Below are 5151 nucleotides of genomic sequence, written 5' to 3'. Positions count from 1 at the left end.
TCTCCAAAATTTCCCTTAATAACAACATAAAAACATTCACTACTCTGTCTGTTTTATTAAACTATAGAATGGTTGATTTCTTTTGCTACGAGTAAAACCTTCCACTTACTCTTCATACACTGTGAGTAAAACCTTCCGCTTGGTCTTCACCCAAGCTCAGAAGAACCTGCTACTCCTACAGTGTTAACCTTTCTAGGTGATATAACTCCAAAGTTTCACCAGCAAACTCTCTGCTAACAATCGCTCTCACTTATTCACAAGACTTAATTACTATTTCAGACAGACGAGTAACCTCACTGCAGTGCGGTTTCCATTCACCACCCGCCATACATTTCCCGGGAATTTCCAGACAACATGAAACAATATACAAACTGGTTTGTTAAAACATAAATCAATAACCAATAATCACCAAACTAATCAATAAAAACCAAAACTCTGCTCCCAGCAAACTGATCCAGCAGGCTACCACCCTGCGAACATCTATCACTATATACTTATCTGGGCCCATAAACACACTCACTCATATAGGCTAGTCAACACTGCTGGGGGTCCATTTTTATAAGAGCTTAAATGTAGATCATTTTACCTATTATTCTCTAAACTATTACTGATCCGAAGCCCTCTCTTCAATCAATGGATCTATTCTAGTTGAATAGTAATTGATGATCTGACCTATTTATTTTATTAGGGAATTTTATAAAGCACCTGGTTTACGCCCAAAGGCGTGTCCCCGCGCTATGGTAAGTAGGGCAACAGCCTAAACAGCCAGCACAGTTACCTAGCGTCTGAAGAGATGAGTCTTAAGTTTCCGCCTAAACAAGGGTTCTGAAGGCTCCAGACGTAGTTGGCGGCAGGTCATTCCACCACATCGCGGATAGATATCTGAATGATCTGCCCCCCATGCGTGCTTTCTTAATTTTGGGAATTTTCAGAAGTCCTGTACAGGAGGAGCGCAAGCTACTTGTAGGCTCGTACCAGGTAACCAGACTCTGTAACGGGGCAGGGGCTTTGCCTCTCAGAATGCGATGACATGTGGCAAGAGCCTTGAATTCTACCCTGCTCCTGACCGGAAGCCAGTGCAGAGCCTGGAGCGCTGCCCTGGAGGAAGATCTTCTGGGAAGCCTCAAAACAAGGCGAGCGGCAGCATTTTGCAGTACCTGGAGGCGATTGAGAACCTTTCCCGTGGCCCCCAGATACAACAAATTGCTGTAATCCAAGCGCGAGGTGACCAGAGCATGCACCAGCGTCCGTCGAGCTGTGATAGGCAGGAGATCCAAGACCTTCCTCAGAGTTTTTAAAACTCCGAAGCATGTCCCCACCACTCGGTAGACCTGGGAGCCAAAGGCGAGATCAACATCCAGTCATACCCCCAGGTTCCTTACCTCCTGGCAGGGAACAGGTACCTCCCCTAGGCAGGATGGCCACCACGCCGACGACCAAGCAGATGGGCCTCCCCCTACCACGAGCACCTCGGTCTTACTGCCATTAAGCTTCAGGCAGTTGGCGGACATCCAGGCTGCCAGTTCTTGCATGCAGACTCTGAACTTGTCCGCCATTAGACCAGGTGCACGCGAGAGGGATATTACCAGCTGCGTGTCGTCGGCATAGGACACAAGACGTACTCCATAGCTTTCAACAATGGCCGCCAGTGGGGAGACAAATAGTTTGAACAGGGTCGGACTCAGTGATGAGCCCTGCGGTACACCCTGGCCCAACCCAATCTCCCTGAAATAGCAATCTCCCTGAACGACTTGGAAGCATCTGCCTGACAGGAAGGACCGGATCCATCTAAGCGCAGTACCTGACACCCCTCCGTCATTCAGACACTGTAGCAAGGTGGAATGAGCTACAGTGTCGAATGCTGCGCTTAGGTCCAAGAGGATCAAGGCTATGGTTTGGCCCTCATCCACTCCCTGCCGTATGGACTCTACTGCCATAAGCAATGCTGACTCCGTCGAATGCCGTGGACGGAAGCTAAATTGAGAGTCATGGAGCAGGGAAGCTTCCTTTACAAAGCCCATCAGCTGAAGGTTAACAATTTTTTCAGCAATCTTTGCCATGTATGGCAAGAGGGAAATGGGGCGAAGATTGTCTAATCTGTCATAGCTGATATTGGGCTTTTTTTGGAGAGGAAGAACTACCGCTCATTTCCAGGCATCTGGGACAGTATAAGTCTCAAACAAGATATCCAGGAGATGACGGATATATGGCTCTAAGACATGCAGACTACCCAACAAGCGTCTGGGTGTAGTGGGATCTCGAGGGGAGCCTGATTTGATTGACCCACAAATGTGGTGAGTTTTTCAGTAGGTGGGGTTACGAGTGTCGTTAGCACCCGTTGTACTCCGCTTACCTCAAGTGCCTCTACCATCTCGGGGTCCCTGAAGGCCGGGCTGGGGAAAGCCGAATAGATGGTTGCTACCTTATTGGCAAAAAACTCCGCTACTCGGTTACAATTGTCCACCGTGCAGAATTCCTCTGGGACTGCTGCAGGCTTCCCCACCAAGAGGGATTTGTATATTAAAAACAATTCCTTCGAGGAGTTCTCAGCTTCCCCAATCCTGGTGTCATAGTAGACCTTTTTAGCCTTTCTAATTAGTCTGTGGTAGTTACGCCTACTTGAGACATAATCCATTCTGGCTTGGGTGGCGAAATCTACTCTCCACCGCCTTTCTGAACGTTTACACGCGGACTTGGCCCTACGCACCTCTTCATTGAACCAAGATGCAGTTTTCGGTGCACGTCCCTCTGTTTTAATCTGGGCGAGCGGGGCTACTTGGTCCAGGGCAGCTAAGATGCGCTGATCCAGGTTATTGTTGACTTTTTCCACATCCTCTCCCCCTGGTCCATCCCCCACCATGAGAGCCTCATTAAACCTGGCAGGGGAAAAGTTGGCCCATCTCCGTCTCGGACGATCCAATGCTACCCTTTCCGACACTCTAGCTCCCGGGATAGAAATCGAGAAGGGCACAAGAGGGTGGTCCGACCAGGGGATAGGTACGGGGGTCTGGGCCTCCACTTGTTCCCAGTTAGCAAAAATAGGGTCCAACAAATTGCCCCGTTGATGGGTAGGAAATTCACCTATCAGCTAGAGCTGAAGCGCACTCAGCTCTTTGCATAGGTCCCCTGCCACCTTATTAGCAGGATCGTCCAAGTGTAGGTTAAGATCACCCAATACCAGGAACCTATCCGTTAAGTATGAGCGGAAAATCCGTTCCGCTCGCGGATTTTGCGAATTTTCGGTAAATTCGCGATCCGCGAACTCCCGCGATTTTACCGAGAATTCGCAAATCCGCGAGCGGCGGATTTTTCCGGGGGCAAAAGTTGAACCTGTTGTAACTATTTTAGGATGGCGCCGGCAAGCTGCCAGCGCCATCCTAAAATAGTTACTAAGTTAGCTTCAACAGGAAGCTATAATAGATAAAATCGAGCAGGTGACCGGAAAAACCTCCTCAACGACCGCACGAGTGTGTCCGTAACAACGAGACGCACACAGCGGTACCAACTTTGCCGCGGAAGCCCCACTGTGGACAGCGTGATTTGCTTGAGTACCCAGGAGCAGGTGTATGCTGGGTTCCGGTGACTGCCGATCTGCGGGGGAAGCCTCTCAGGAAAACCCGAGGCTTTGAGGCCTGCGCGGCTGTGTCGGCGGGCGCGGCTGCAGCGGGAGGGGTGAGCCCGGAGACTCCTGTAAATCGGCTGCAGCAACAACTGGACGCTGCCGGAGGTGAGCGTTGCTCGGTACACCGCGCCTCTACTCTCAACACCACGATAGACGCAACAGAGGTCCCATAGGACCTTACCACATGTAACAGCCTTCTAAATAAATGGCGCCATAGACGTCCCGCGTGCCCGGAAACGTTTTTGCAAGTAGCACCGGCGCTCCTGCGGTGAGGCTCCCCCCCTTGTTGCCTCGCCGGAGTGACGCTGCCGCCTACTCGTCATCTCTGTGCCCGGAGTCTGTTTCTGTGAGGGACGCTGTGCTGGCACGGGCGAGGCTCCATAGGCCTGATCGGCCAACAGCCATTGCTCACCGCCTTGTCCACTGGGTTCCACTCCCTGGGGGGGCCACTCCCCGGGTCGACCTCTGCCACATTGCACGAGAGGACCAAACAGCCATGCTTGTGTCACCCCCGAGGTTCAACATCTGCCACCCGGCCCTCCCGAGGTGGGGTGGGCCAGGGGACCGTGCTACCCAACCCGGGGGCCTACTGATACCACCACGAAGCGTACAAGATACACGGCTATCTACCATACTTATCGGTAAGAGACACCAACGTTCTGCCTGGACCATACTTCTTCTCTCCCTCTGCTGTGACTCTGCCGGGCCGCTGCTACCCTCTTCCCCTTTTGAGATTGGTACCGTGGGCTATTGCAACACAACATTGTCATTTCTTCCTGATTTCACACCTTCAGTACAGGAGGCCAGTCGTAAATTTGTAAAAAGAAGCTACAAGCCCAGGAGATCCCATACGCCATGCTCTACCTAGCGAAATTAAAAATCCCTTATCAAGGCAAGCATCACTTTTTTCAAAATCCACAACAAGTGGAAATCTTCCTCAAATAATATAAGAAAGACCAGGCCAGAGACGATGCAGAGAGGCGCCGCTCCAGGTCGCGCTCACCGATGGTGCAGCAAGACTGAAAATCGAGTGGAAACCGACTGGTCACATACAGCCTTTGTCGCTGAACATGTAAGGTCAAGATGCACTGTGTCCCCGTTGAGGTAATTTTATTGATTTACTACTCACTGGTCTATGTAACATTTTGTGCTCGGTCACCCACCTCCATCCCATGATAGACGACCGGGTTGTTACCCGGTATCTTATGGGTGTAAGTAAGGAGTTGGAGGGCAGGACGGGCGCCCCTAGATACGGTTCCCCAAACGGCGAGCCCCTTTGCAACCCCTCCTGCCGTAGGGTAGGGGCATGCGTATTATGTTTTTTGGTTCTACTTTGGCTCATGGTTGTTGGGTGGGAATTATTTGCCCGGCGGGTTGGGGTTGCCGGTGTGGGAGGGTGGTTATTCCGACTCACCACTGTGACTGTTGAAGCATCAGTAGCGCCTATGTGGGTTGGGATAGCCAAGGAGGGTATTGGGATTTCTGGTTGCACCTATGACAATGTTTGCTATGTGAACTTTGATGTCATA

This window comes from Lissotriton vulgaris, chromosome 9, assembly GCF_964263255.1.
Source record: "Lissotriton vulgaris chromosome 9, aLisVul1.2, whole genome shotgun sequence".
NCBI classification, from domain to species: Eukaryota; Metazoa; Chordata; class Amphibia; order Caudata; family Salamandridae; genus Lissotriton; species Lissotriton vulgaris.
This window is presented reverse-complemented; position numbering follows the sequence as displayed.